Genomic DNA, 15,638 nt, shown 5'->3' on the forward strand with positions numbered 1-15,638 from the left:
ATAATTAGGAAGTCTGTTCATAAATGGGCGAACCCGGCCAGCACAGGGTCTCTCCGGAAGAGCCCAGCAGCTGAATTTTAATTAAGAAATCAATGAGTCTGCACCCTTTGCCAACGAACGCAGCGGGTGGGAGCCCGAAACGAAATTTTACAATTTCTCTGCGGTGGACTGATGCGGGCGGTTTCGTCATGCGATGATGACGGCAGTGGTGGCGCGGCGGGCTCGGCAGAAAAGTGGGTTCTTTCTGTGAAAACTCACAGAGAAAGCAAGCCCTTGTCAGAAACATCAACCGTGCGACGGGTCCTCGTTTCACATCGGCATTCTCACTTCCTGCACAGGAACACGGGAACGCATCAGCTGTGAAATGTTTCTGCAAAGTGTTGGGCGATCAAGAGAAGCGGAATTTTGTTGCATGTCATGATAAAGGTATGGGTCTTTCCATTTGCCGCTTCAGTAAGCCAACGCCCCCTCGCAAAGTAACAAGAGGGTAAACTTTTTTAAGTTTGACGGAGGACTTTAAAATGAATTTGTAGGAAAATATCTGATGTGGATTTGAAGATGTGATAAAGATGTCATAATTAAATGTTGGTACTTACTTATTCATAGACATGGAATTAATCATGCTTGTTGGTTAACTTACCTGAAAAGAGATAATAAAATATGTCATAAGAATAATTTATTATCCAGCAGAAAACAATTTTAAAACTTGAAAACAGATAAAACATAAACCAACGAAAACCTTCCCTGTCATGGCAATTGAGAGGCTTAGTTGCTAATCGTTCAAATAAATACTGAAGTGTTTTTTCTACAAACCATTGACCGATCATAGAACCAGGATTATCTCAGCTGCAAATTCGGGACAACTTGAACCAAACGTTTAAACACACCACGTGCAATGTGGATGTCATTTCAGGACTGGACGCTCAAGTCGCTTCTTTCGATTTTCTTTACACAACGGATAAAAACTTCATTTGGTGTTTCTCATTGCAGCTGCGCTTGGAGTGGGCAAAATCGAACTGGCAAATGTGTTCCGCTTAAAAATGATTCAACTGATCCGAAATTAATTCAGACTGTATCATTATCATTAATTATGCAATATAATATTGCATTCAAATAGTGCTAAACAAACATTTATCAATGCACTCTTCTTACTCAGTTTTCCTACTGTTGTGTAGGTTATGGCTACTCCGTTGAATGAATTTCACGTAGTCTGGCCCTAATCCCACCCAGCTGTGAGTTTCGATTAAATTCGTTTGAGCTGGAAATTTTGCACCTAATCCGAGTTGAATTGCTTTTCACTTTATGATAAAAATGGACAAATCATTTCGAATGGTTGTCCTCTATGAGCAATATTCAGGTTATTGCGATTTTTAGTCAGACTAATGCTAGTACCCTAATGCTGTGGGCCCTCCTTAGCCGTGCGGTAAAACGCGCGGCTACAAAGCAAGACCATGCTGAGGGTGGCTGGGTTCGATTCCCGGTGCCGGTCTAGGCAATTTTCGGACAGGAAATTGTCTCGACTTCCCTGGGCATAAAGGTATCATCATGCTAGCCTCATGATATACAAATGCAAAAATGGTAAACCTGGCTTAGAAACCTCGCAGTTAATAACTGTGGAAGTGCTTAATGAACACTAAGCTGTGAGGCGGCTCTGTCCCAGTGTGGGGATGTAATGCCAATAAGGAGAAGAAGAATGCTAGTACCGGGGGGATAACCTCACCGAGCAGTTTTATGGAAGATGCTTTAGTTTAAAGGACTAGTAGGTATTTAGTTGGTAAGTGCAGAACCTGGAAAAAATCTAATATATTGTAATGGCTGTTATACGTCGGGAGTATTTTTTTAATTATTATAAAATGGTTTCCAGACATAAAGCTATGTAGTGATGGAGTGCTTATCAGCAGCATTTTGCAAAACCATCGCTTGTCGACAACATCAGAACACATAATTCAATCCGCTTTTGCACCAAGCGGTTTACAAAACACGGAGTACATCTCGAAGCAACCTTCCCAGCAACAAATAACCATAGTACTCTTGAGCCAGTTTTTATGCGGGAGATGCGTACCGCGAAAAAAATCTAAATCTAAATCCTAAAAACTGCGTTAAAATCGACTTAAAAATTTAATTCAAGGCTTTTTCGTGTTTTCCGACCATTTTTTAAAATCACGTAAAAACGCGGGGCCCTCCTTAATCTAGAGGTAAGAAGCGCGGCTATAAAGCAAGACCATGTTGAGGGTGGCTGGGATCAATTCCCGGTGCCGGTCCAGGAAATTTTCGGTTTGGAAATTGTTTCGTCGAGATCGTGTTGGCCTCATGATATACGAATACAAAAATGGTAACTTGGGATAGAAGCCTCGCGGTTAATAACTGTGGAAGTGCTGAATGAACACTACGCAGCGAGGCGGCAATGTCCCAGTGGGGACATTGTAATGTCGTAATGTCAATAAAAAGAAGAAGAAGAAGCGTAAAAACGCCTTTTTTGGAAAGTCTTCGTAAAAAAACTAGCGCATCCCGAAAACCACATAAAAATCTTCTAAATGCCAAATTCCGCGTAAAAACCAGGTATTTTTTTTCAACTCAATTTCTTAAATTCGCGTAAAAACCGATATGTGTGGAAAAACGAGTAAAAAGTGGCACTAGTGTAGTACAATCTGACCAAAGCTACACTGCGGGAAAACTCTTGACATATAATCACTGCAGTACGATGCTTCGGAGAAATAAAGATAGAATATTGCACAGTGGCCAAAGGGTGGGAAACCTCTTGGATTCAATTATTTTATTGGATTTTAACTAACACTTCATGTGTGTTGCATTCTATTTAATGCTCGAAGGAACAAAAATCGGCTTATGGATATAGATTTTTTTTTATTAAAGAGGCTTTCAGCCCCGAAATTGAGGTCTATGTTCGTATCCGCATAACTTCAAAACTGCTGGATGGATTTTCTGCATTCCTTCAACAGACATGTTCGTTACAGTTTCCGACGGATTTATATAAAATTTCTCCATACGAAAAATTCTAGCATTTACGCATTTGCCCAGCTCTTATGAAATTTTTGATACGTTCTCATACATAATTGTTAGAAAATCTCAAATTCATCGGTTGTGTGTAGATTTGCTATCAATTACGAGATCCTGTGTGGCCTTGATCCACGTATGCTTTGTTCTGAGGAATTCCATAACCAAAAGGACGCTCGCCGAGTCCGACACGATCAGGATGGGCATCGTGCTGGTATCAGATGCTGCCTTGAGCTGAGTAGACTGAACACTGGTCGACCAGTCTGAGATAAATCAGCAGATTTGCGTCGAAGGCAACAAACCCTACTTGGCTTTGGATCCATCAGACCGGACCGGATCTTTTCCGCAACTGCGCCTTGATTAACTAATCATTGGTTAGAGCCTTGGCTTTCTCGCTCTAAGAACCCTACTGCTACCTACCTACCTACCCTACACCCAATTGTTTAGGTTTGGTTTATTGGACTATAGGCTGTAAGCCCGTTACCCTGCTTAAATATTATACAAAAAATTAACGTTACACATACAGTTGTCCTCTTAAATATAATCTTAACTTATTACGAATCACTTCTGTTGTCATAGTTGTGGAAATAACATCCTGTAGTCTGTTGAAATCATTCATGAATCTACTAGTTGGCTCATGCTGCGTGTAGTTCCTCGATCTGGATGGAGGATCAAAGACTCTCCGACGACGAACAGTAACCGGACTAGTGTTTAAGTGAAGCCGGTTGTAAAGATACGGACTGCTGATCCGCCCTCTCAAGATGTTGCAGAAAAACACTATGTCAGCGATCTTGTGCCTGCTATTGATGGTGTCGAAATCAACCAATGAGCAGAGATCTTCATACTCCGGTAACTGTTCTCTCCATCCAAGATTTCTCACAGCAAATTTCAAAAACTTCCGCTGTACTGCTTCCAGCCGTTGAATGTGTACGTTGTATTGGGGCCGCCACACCACACTCGCGAAGTCCAGTTTAGTCCTAACGAGGCCGGTATATATTGTTAGGATTGCGTGAGGATCGGTAAGATCACGGCCAAACCGTCGGATAAGCGCAAAAAGTTGCAGTGACTCTTTAATGACTCCATTGATATGGTCGTTAAATGTGAGTGACTGATCCATTATTACGCCCAAATCCCGAACGTTACCTACTCGTTGAAGAATTGCATGTCCCAAACTGTACGTAAATGATATCGGTTGAACTCTCCTGGTGTAAGTAATCACCGAGCATTTGCTTTGATTAACGCTTAGTCCATTTTCGCTTACAAATCTTTTGAAGTTTTGAAGATCCTTTTGCAGCAAAATGCAGTCATTAAGGACTTTCACTGGCATGAACAGTTTACGTCGTCAGCATAGATAAGTACAATCGCGTTAGTCATGAAAGAAGGCAACTGATCCATGACCATGACGAAAAGTAGTGGGCACAAATGACTACCCTGCGGTACTCCTGAATTAACTTCGAAGGATGCCGATGAATTGTTGAACACTTTCACATACTGAATTCTGCTCAACAGATATGTTTTAATCCATTCGAACAGCATTCCTCTGATACCAAAGTCTGCTACTGCGCACATTATGCTATCCACTCCAACAACATCGAATGCCTTGCTCATATCCGTATAGACACAATCAACTTGATAGCCTTTAGACATATAGTCTGTAGCCATGGAGCTGAACTCACACAGGTTCGTCTCAACAGACTTACCTTTCAGGAAACCATGCTGTGATGTCGAGACCTGTTCGATGATGCGCTCATAGAGATGTGAGTAAACTAGTCGTTCAAATAATTTCGGCATCGATGCTACACCACGGTAGTTTTCAGCATTACAGCGGGATCCTTTCTTGTGGATTGGAGTGACGTGTGAAATTTTCCATAGTTGCGGAAAGTAGCCAGATGGCAGCGATGAATTGAAGAGAAAAGACAATGGTCCTGCAAGTTCATCCTTAAAATCCTTTAGGAGCTTAGCTGGAATTCTGTCGGGCCCCGCCGACTTGCTTACGTCTAGCTCCATCAATCCTTGCTCTACTTCATCTCGTGACAAATTCATAGAGTCCGTGGCAGCAACGTCTGGAGAATTGATTTCATTTACGGGAACACTTCGGTAAACACTCTTGAAGTAGTCAGCGAAAAGTTCTGCAGTGTCCTGGCCATTGATGGAAGATTTGTTTCCATACTTCATTTCCTCCGGAATACCGACATTCTTCCGTCTGCTGTTTACAAATTTCCAGAAAGATTTAGGATTCTCTTTCACTTCATTTTGAACCCGTGCGATGTACACCTGATACGCTTCTCGGTGCAATACTTTGAAAGTTGCTAGAAGCTGCTTGTAGGAGGCAATATTCTCCGGAGTAGGGTTTCTCCGCTTTTTCTTCCATGCTTTCCGTTTATCCTTGAGAGAATCGAGAGGCTGAGTAGGCTTGGACCAGGATGGAAGGATTTTTTCTCCGCTGTCAAGTTTTTTTATTCAATTTACTGTCAGACCAACGTTTTTATGGATTTTTGAGTCCTAGGAGCTAATTCTGAAAACTGGAAAGGCGCGATGGAAAATAAAGTGAAGTAAAAACTGAAGTTCTAAGTGCAGTCGTTCTGATGTCATGTTCCTCGTCGTCACACTTCACGAATATTCGCAAAGCAGGACCGTTTTAAACTTTCATTACATTTTTCACATACTGTTTTTTGTGTCTTACTTATCACAACCACTTTCGCACCTTTTTTAGACACGACTCTGAAGTGCTCCTGCAAAAAGATGAATCCATTTTGGAACATTTCTAGGGAGCCAGCAAGACCACGTCGCCAAATTTGTTGTACTTTTTGCTTCCAGCTTCCAGCCCACCTTCAATTCGGTGGGGGCTACAACAAGGCGTGAGAACCAGTGTTTTGTTGTGAGGTAATATTCCTAAAGAACTTAACCCAGTTTCTACTGTCTATCCTGGAAGCTGACAGTGTATCTATGCTCTCCCGATTCGACTGCGTTGGTCGGAGGGCTTAGAGGTATGCCCTTTCTTGGAGGTATGTATTATCTTAATATCCCTATCTTTGGAAAACTCGGTAATACCAGTGTTCGGGAATATAGGAACATAGAATTATATAATGAGTAGACCCCACGTCTGAAAACCCTTGAAGATGACGATATTTATGATTTCATCAGTATAACAAATTCGGTACCTGGCTTGTGAATTGGCAATAATCAGGAACTCTCGTGTTGGGCCCATCTTGAAGATCTCTCGTGGAAAGGGGCACAGGAGGGTTGCGTTTAGGCAGGTTTCACAGTTTCTGACATATCGTAAAACTTTAGCAAACATTTTAGATACCAAAAAATGTCAAAGAAAATTTTTCTTCCTACATTTCATCAGATATTTTCAGTTGGTTTGATTTAGATTCAGAAGTGCACCAAAACAGCATCAAAGTGAAGTTTTATGTTCTGCAAATGCATTGTGATTATTGATTGATCCGGTTTTAGATTCAGCATTTCATATACTTTTTGCTGCTGTCAGACGAAGCCATTAGACAGCCCTAGATCACAATATATATTTATTCTGGCCTTTGCTTGCCTTCTATTTGACTATCTTCAAATCTTCCTTCTCATAGCCTATTCCAAATATATCTCTTTTGTCAACTATCTTCCTCGCTTTCCATTTTGTTAGTAGAAAATGCATTTTAGCTGCATAGCTAATTCTTTGAAGAGTGGTAAAAATGCTAATACCTATTAGGTTGGTAAGAAAATAGATCAGAGTGCGTTTTTATATTATACTAGCGTAAATACCCAGCTTTGCCCGGGTGTTTATGTTGCAAATGTCACATACTGAACTATTTCCAGCACCGCACTCTAGATCAATTTCTGTGCGTTTGTTTTGTTTTCCTCAGCAGCTGACCCAAAATAGTATTCTAATGATTTTTTACATTTCCCCGTTAAATTCACCAACTTTTTGTGCATACAAACCATGTGGTTCCCAAAACGAATCGATTAGAGAAAAAATCTTGCAAATCGGTCAACCCGTTCGCGAGTTAAATCGTCAGGAAGGAAATCTCAACTTATTTTTATTATATAGATTATGCAGATTGTTCGCGAGAATCAGAAGCTTTTGATCTGCTTGTGCGGTCGATATGTGAATAGATTTTATTAATCGCAATGCTGTACTTGGAAACATGCCTCAGAGACGTTTACTTAGGAGTATCAAATTTTCTGTCGGAATTAAGTGAAAACAAATAGATCATGTTGGTTTGTTGCTTGAAAGACAAATGTTCAGCATTCAGAGGTCACGAACAGTCATGATTTGTTTAGTAGGCAGAACGATCGGCCGGTAATGACATAATTTGTTCTGCTTTGTGCGGTTAGCAGAACGATCGGCCGGTCATCGAAAATATTGTTCTGCTTTGTGCAGTTAGCAGAGAGTTCGGCTGGTCATCGACAATTTTGTTCTGCTTAGTGCGGTCGGTAATTAAAATAATTAGTGTTCGTTCGATTATGTTCTGAATTGACCAAACTACACGCTATACACGGCATACCGTTTACCAAAACGAACCCTGCCACAATACCTACCCCATATATCCAACATCCCAGTGATTTCTCGTGGAAGTGCAGATGACTCGTCGGCTTCTATCAAAGCGAGTATCATGTCAACATTTTCCTACCCATCCCTCAATTGACCTGCATTCGGACACGGCCGGCGCTGGTATTGCTTATTTTTGGGTCACCAGTTCTTACACATTGAAGATGATGTTAGTCCCAAACTTCATCTGTTGGCTCTCTGTGTAATTACAGCTGACCTGGCAATAACGGAGTAGCAACCGTGGGCGGTCAATCATGCTCATGCTCATGCTCATGCTCATGCTTTCCGTTTATCCTTGAGAACTTGAATAACAGTCGGAGAGAACCATTCTGGGTACGAGTTCTTCCGAATCGGGCGATCTTTTGATAATGGAGCAAACCGTGTGAAAATACTGAACAGCGTAAAATAGAACGATACAACATTGTAGTCTATGCTATTCAGCACTGGCACGAGTCCGCAATTCAAAATATCAATCGAGTTCAGAAACTGCATCATCGATGCAGCCCGCTGCTTACATGTCTCCGACTCGCGCTCGAATTCAGTTTTAGAAATGAAGATGTTGCTCCACAAAATGTCCATCAAAGCAGCTTTAGCGGAAGTCACATCAATGGATCCAAGATTGATATGCTTTCTGGGCACCCATACTTCCAACTCCCGTAAAGCATCAGTAGTAATCGTCAATTGCATAGCGTTGTGGTGAACTTCGTGCTTTACTAACGGTTCAGTCATGACAATTTGGCAAGATTCAGTGTCAGTGGTGAATACAAGGTCCAAATATTTGTTGTTTTGATTTGGTAAATCGCACACTTGCATAAGTCCAGCTGACAAAAAACCATCAACGATGGCGATCTCAGAGGGTGATGAAATACGATCAGGTAAGAGAAAACAATCTTTTCCCTCATTAAAGCACTTATTCCAATTCAAATTCGGTAGGTTAAAATCTCCCAGCACGATCGCACTATCGCCCGGTGTCATGGTTTCAACGATGGAGTCAACAAAATTCACAAACGAGTGATATCGACGAGCGTTCGAGGTAGGTGGAATATATCCGCAACAGAGATAAACACGTCCATTCATTGTTTCCATCCTTACGCAAATTCCTTCATTGTTTTCAGATCGCATCATTTCGGTGCACAAAATACGTTGATGGACTGCGATGAGTACTCCACCGTCCGATTGCTTATCGCTGTTTTGAGGATTACTGTCGCAACGGAAGACAGAAAAGCAAGAAGGGAACAACATTCTATCTTGCACAGCTGAATCCAAGTGAGTTTCGACGAGTGCATAGACATCGTAATCCATTTCTAACGATGATAAATACAAAGTTTTCTGTCGGTCGCACCCTTTGACGCTGTTCATATTTTGAAAGTAGATATTGATCGTCGTTTTTTCATTCTCAGAAATTCCTAAACTCGATGTGACAATAGGTTGCTGTTCTTCCTCTACTACGGGAACAGCGAGAGTAAGTAAATTATCGACGTCATATTCGCAGTGTGTTTCATTTTCTGCATTTTGTTGCCGCTAGTTTGAATCAGAATGGCATAAAACCACCCTCAGTACAGTGACCAAGGGTAGGAGTTTGGTTTGAGACCCCTCGCTTCTTTGTAAGGGGAGGCTCCTATACAAATGAAATACAAATTTCATCATAACATGAGAATCAATCAAGCAAATGAAACCAAATCTGGCCCTCCCCCTTCTGGAAAGGGGCGCTCTCATACAAATGAACCAGAAGTTTCTGCATAACTCGAAAACTAAGCAGCGAATAAATACATTTCAGGCGAAACGAAGTGCGTCTGTTAGTAATCAATAAAGAAGACCCATTTGTCCCGCCTCTTTGCTGATCGGTATGAGTGCAAATATTGTGTAACCGTGACACTCACCAAAGGGGCGTGCCTACACGGTTATCTTTATTGGTTACAAGAACGCGGCTTTCCCGCGCGCAAGCCATTCCGTTCGAGATATCGTGAAAAGCAGATCGCGGTCCCACCATAGGAATCGGAGGAGGTCCTGCCGGAAATTTTATTCCCACTAATGTCGTGGATCGTCGTCGTAAGCATCAGCAGAACTCAGATGGAATTTTCTTGCCTGTTTCGCTACGCCTTCCCAGTCACGAACAGTAACAAAAACAATCAAAATTTTGAGCAATTTCCACTAGGCTGCCACTGATGTCATCCATGTGAATAAACGTTTGTTGCATCTTCCTCCGCCGCGCATTCCTGATTCCGTTACGGACGGTAACTTTCTGGCGTCGCAAAGCGGTTAATTTGCACTTTGAACAAAATTCTCCACAAAACACCTTGTATAAAACAGTGGTCCTGAAAAGAACAAATTTCATAGTCCTGCAACAAAACCAGATCCAGATCCATGCAAGCAAGTGACCACTCATCGGGGATCATCATACGGAAATGAGGCGCGAGCGCGAATCATGGGTCCTTTTAAATCCGAAGAAAATGAAACGGTGGGTCACAACGTAACTTAAATCATTCTGATGTCCGTGTTGGAAATGCATGAACGGGATTGGTTGGCTCGGATATTGTTAGTGAGTAGGACAAGAATTGAAATTTCCAATAGTTTTTTGTAGATAATCAAAAGTTTCAATGAAATCGACAAAATGCTGGAGAGTCGTTCGTTGAGGCGTTGTTATGACGACCGCTGAATGCACGCCGTTTTGCAATCGAATTCGTCCGCGAAGTAGTTCGTCGCTTGGTAGTGGGCAGGCAATCCTAGAAGTGCGCCTTTTCGCTGGATTGTGCCCTCCGTAATGCTGCCCGCCGCACATAGGGGTATTTTGCCAATCTAGACGGAATAAACTATTTTATTTGTTGAAACCATTACAAATTACTTTGTTTTTTGGTTATTGTGATATAAAAACAGTTTTAAGGATGATATCACCTTCACATACACCGAGATCGCTTTTTACGCGATTGATTTTTATTGAATTCCTTGACTTTTTCAATTTCACATAATTTTTCCTTGATTTTTGTAGATTTTTTCGAGCGGTAAACGTAAAGCTTTATTAGTTCCAAGTGCCAAAAACAACCAAAAATAAATTGCATAAAAAGCGACCCCAGTGCACCGTATAATAAATATATGACTGTATGTAGAATCCGATCAAAATGCTAGTTAATGAGGGTCCAGATTTCCCACGTGCGTACTCACCCACGTAAGAGTAAGTGAGTAAGTGAGTGATTGAGCAAATGAGTAAGTGAGTGAATAAGTGAATAAGCAAGTAAGTGAGTAAGTGAATAAGCGAACAAGTGAATGGAAAATTATCGTTCATTAGCGTATGAATAAAATAGTATACGAACGCGATAAACCAATAAATGTAGATATAATCGTAATAGAGAATGAGTGACTGCTCAAGTGAGTGAGTGCATAAGCGAGTGAGTAAATGAGTGAGTGAGTAAGTGAGCGAGTGAGCAAATGAGAGAGTGAGTAGGTGAGTTAATTGAATGGGCAAGTAATTAAGAGTCCGTGGGTGAGTCAGTAAGTGAGCGAGTAAGTTAATGAGTGAGTGAGTAAGTGAGTGGGTAAGCAAGCGAATGAGTAAGTGAGTGAGTGAGGAAATGAGTGAGTGAGTAAGTGAGTGAATGGGCAAGCAATTAAGAGTAAGTGGGTGAATAAGTAAGTGAGTGAGTAAATGAGTGAGTCAATAAGTTAGCGAGAAAGTTAATGAGTGAGTGAGTAAATGAGTAAGTGAGTGTATAAGTAAGTAAGTATGGTCACTGCGAGGAAACATCTCTTTCTCTTTCGTTCCTCATAAGTTTTGACGTTTACTGGCCTTGTTGTTTTCTGATTTCTTTGCAGCGAGAAAGAGACAAAGCAGTATGTGCGGTGCCCTATACCGTCGTCGGAAGTGACAATGGATCAAATTGGGGTGAGACTGGGTCACTGTTTCAACTACTTAGAATGCATGTAGTATAAATTAAATGTATCTGAGGGTAAGAAAACTAAAATATAAGAGACATTTTTGAACGATTTTGTTATCCGACCTCCAAGCTGTTCATGAGAGCGATGACCAGGGAATCAATATTCGAGAAACGCCTAACAATATACCCTTTGTCGTCAACAGAGTTTGTTACTGACAAACAAACACAATATGACAAGAATCATTTGCCTTGCATGCTTCGATATTTCTGAGAATACGATGCTAATGTTGTAATAATTGTTGGATTCTCGAATATTTCCATAAAATCAGAAACTATGATAGCATAAAACCGAAATTTGCTCTAGAAATAATGCAAAATAATAGGATGAAAAGTTAGCAACAAGATTGTTTTCTTTTTTGTTGCTGACAAAATTGTTCGGATCTTTGTCATTATTATCTCCGACAAAAACAAAGCTTTGTCGTTGGTTCTCTTTTGTCGCTTGTTTCGCAAGCGCATTTCAGAAAAAATGATTCCCTGGCGATGACTCATTCTCACCCCCCAGACCCATTGTCACCCCCGACGGCGGTACTATCATATAGTTACTCGACATCTATATATCATATATATCTATATTACATCTAACCATGGAGCACCTAAACGACTTCGAATTGGCTGATGACGTTGCACTCCTCGCGCAACGGCGCTCTGATATGCAGGGAAGCTCAGCGACCTTGCCGAGCGCTCCTCTTGGGCAGGTTTAGTCATCAACGTCAACGATACCAAATCGTTGGATGTAAACAAGGTGACTCCTTCCAGTTTCACAGTAGCCGGGTAACCAGTGGAGAATGTTGAAAGCTTCCAATATCTTGATAGCCAAAAGGCGTCAGACGACAGTACCAAGATCGACATAGGCGCACGGATCAAGAAAGCAAGGGCTGCCTTTGCGAGTTTAAGAAATATCTGGAAAAACAGGCAGATAAGTGAACGCAGCAAAATACGAATTTTCAACTCTAACGTGAAATCTGTGCTGTTATACGCTAGCGAAACATGGTGCGTATCAGTGGAGAACACTCTAATGCTGCAGGTGTTCATCAACAGATACCTGCGGTATATAATTCGGGCCCGGTGGCCTCACATCTGGATCTCAAACAACGAGCTTCATCGTCGTTGTCACCAGAGGCCGATAGCAACAGAAATTCGGGATCGAAGTGGGGCTGGGTCGGCCACACTCTACGTAGGGGAGGAAACGAAATCTGTAAACAAGCATTAGACTGGAACCCAGCGGGACATCGCAGCAGAGGCAGATCCAGAGGCTCTTGGCGGCGAAGCTTCAATAAAGAAATAAAAGAAGTCGACCGAAATCTAACCTGGCAACAGGTTAAAGCGATAGCCGGGCAATGCTCAGGATGGAGATCTTTCAAGTCGGCGCTTTGCACCACCGGAGGTGTAAAGGATTCATAAAAAAAATTGGAGGTTTGGAACATGGAACTGCAAGTCACTAGGTTTCGCTGGCTGCGACAGGATGATCTACGATTCTGCCAAACAACCGTTGGTGAATTGAATGTCGGTGGATGGTCAGTAGCAGGATACGGGTTTAGAATTTCTCCTCTCTGAATTGCAATTGTAGGTCGGAAATAGTGAACCAAGCGCGTTTTCAAATTCTCACAAGTATTTTCAAACCGAGTTTTATGGTTCAAAAAAGTTTCGAATCTGTTCCAGATTTGATTTCAGAAAGGACCGGGACTATAGCATCTATATTTGTTTCGGGGTGCGAGTTCAAACGTGATTTGGATGTGCAGAACGGTCTAGAGGCTTGCATTATTTTGTTCCGCTATCTTGATATTCGCGTTATTTTGTCCTGCTTTGTGCGGTTAAACTACACATTGCACTCGGCATTCGGTTTTTAAATTGCTGTCTATAGTTAATATGTGCTGCCGACGATCATTATTTCAGAGTCGATTTGCACATTACATATAATAGAAAGTCCATTGATAGGGAACTTACTTACGTTATTATTTGAAACCTGATACAACCTGCACAAATTGCACACTAAAAGGAAGACGATTTTTTCTGGAAATATAACAATCCTTGACGGGCCTTTGATATCCAAAGCATAAACTCTGTTTCAATATGAGAATTGACATATTACATATGTGATTTGCACACATATTTTTACGCATATTACAGCTCGTGGATTGTCAATCACTACTAAGGTGGCTCAAAAAACACTTTTTCAAATTTTTTGATGGGCCACCCTCTTATTCAGTTCTATTTGATGCCCTGATGCTCTGGACAAAATTTCAGCCAAATCGGTCAACGTTTGGGCAGTGCTAAACTCGTTGGAAGTTTATATGAAAAAATGTATGCAGAAACATCCAAAAACAGTGATTTGCAGTTGGACGGCACAATTTACGATCAAAAACCATGATACTCATTCAGTTCTTGTAAAATAAAATACAGAATGTTATGCTGAAAACCGCGAGAAGATTAGAGTTTATTACGTAAAGATATTAGCATTTTACTGGAGTGTTGTAGGGGTGAATTTATTTCTTTTCAAAGGTAAAAGAAACGAAATTTGCTCAAACCCCACTGCAGAGAAATGCTAATAACTTAGCCGGGCAAACTCGAATCTTCTCGCGGTTTTCTGCGTAACATTCTGTATTAAATTCTCTAAGATCTGAATGAGTATCATAGTTCTTCATCGTAAGTTGTGTAGTCCAGCTGCAATTTACTGTTTTTGGATGTTTCTGCATACATTTTTCCATATAAACTTCCAACGAGTTTAGCACTGGCCAAACGTTGACCGATTTGGCTGAAATTTTGTCCAGAGCATCAGGCCATCAAATAGAAGCGAATAAGAGGGCGGCCTATCACAAAAATTGAACAAAGTTTTTCTCATACTAATTTGAGCCACCCTAATCACTACACATGTAGATTTTTCTGGACCTTTGAATGAACGATAATCATTGAAAATCTATCCAATTACTCAAAGTTTCAGCTTATTCAGACATTTCGTATTGTATATTTTGTTTGAGAGCTCCGACACTGTGCACCAGTTCGGTCAAGTGCTGATGAATAGAACCAGGCAGGCACCGCAGCTTTGAGACGGATAAAAAGAGGCATTATTTCTCTCATCGTCGACCGGATGGAGGTTTTCCACGAAACGCTCGAACAAATATGAATAAAATATTGTGATTGTCGTGTTGTGCATAGTACTCTGTTTATGTTTATCCCACCAGTAGTGCCAATGTTGGTACCTGTGTTGTCATCCTGAAAGCGTACTTAAAATCCTTGCAAATATACTGCTGTTGTATATGTACAAGGCGGGGATTTTAAAAGAACTCACATTTTCTGTGGTTGCGGTTGATGGGCAGACAGTAGTGGAGGTGGCGAGTAGGATTCCAGATGGCAGCACTATCGGGAACACGGCACAATGAGTTCCGAGAACAAATTATCACTAAATAGCAATGGCAGCAACCGCAAGTTTCATTGCGCAAATATAATCGTGTTTCGTCGTCTCCGTGGAGACGTAGAGGCAAAAATATCAAATCCCGGTTGTGGGATACTATTTTTAGGCACGAAACTTTCAACAGGGATTATTGCTGCAATTTGATGAATCTGGGGCTTAATACTGTTTATTTCAACCAAAAACTTATACTTCTGTGCTATTTTCCAACAGCTTACCGGCTTTTTTTTGTTTTGAAAATTATTCTGTCCTGAGACTCAATTATAAGAAAAAGGGCCAATAAATCACTTTCATTCACACTTTATGCCACCCATGCTCCGAAAGCATGAAATTCACATGAGTTCAGCCTTCGTTCGCTTATTCTGTGGTGTGAGCTTGACCTGTTGGGTTCTAGGAGACGGCCTTTTGCTGCCAGTGGAACTAACTGCAGCAAACTCACTTATTGTCCAACATTCCAAACATACATAGAGGATGCAACTTGTTCTTCTGCATTCAGTGTTATCATTCCTGGTTTCCCATCATGTGCAACGGTGCATGAAATGGATTTATTCGGCTGGTGATAAGTGGATTATTTGTATTTGCCTCAAGAGACGGGGCGGCTCGATCGCAGTAGAATAATAGACCCAATTGTGGAGAACCAAGCAATAGTGTTCGTTTACACAAAACTTATATTTTTTTTTTCGTTGCGCCTCAAGCATCCTCCCGGTTATTACCACTATTTTTGTGGAATGTGTTCTATATAAAC

The 15,638-nt window shown here is 41.2% G+C and overlaps 1 protein-coding gene and 1 long non-coding RNA gene across 2 annotated transcripts in view; one reads left to right on the forward strand and one right to left on the reverse strand.

Moving 5' to 3' along the window:
• Positions 1-15,638, reverse strand: part of LOC134224624 (uncharacterized) — a 619,481-nt gene that overhangs the window by 235,410 nt on the left and 368,433 nt on the right. The gene's annotated exons all lie outside the window — the stretch shown is intronic.
• Positions 8,365-9,020, forward strand: LOC134208311 (uncharacterized). The gene is made up of 4 exons (XR_009978611.1): positions 8,365-8,433; positions 8,492-8,591; positions 8,674-8,824; positions 8,959-9,020. It is a non-coding gene; the product is annotated as an uncharacterized LOC134208311 (long non-coding RNA).

Source organism: Armigeres subalbatus, chromosome 1 (assembly GCF_024139115.2).
Source record: "Armigeres subalbatus isolate Guangzhou_Male chromosome 1, GZ_Asu_2, whole genome shotgun sequence".
In the NCBI taxonomy this organism is placed as follows: Eukaryota; Metazoa; Arthropoda; class Insecta; order Diptera; family Culicidae; genus Armigeres; species Armigeres subalbatus.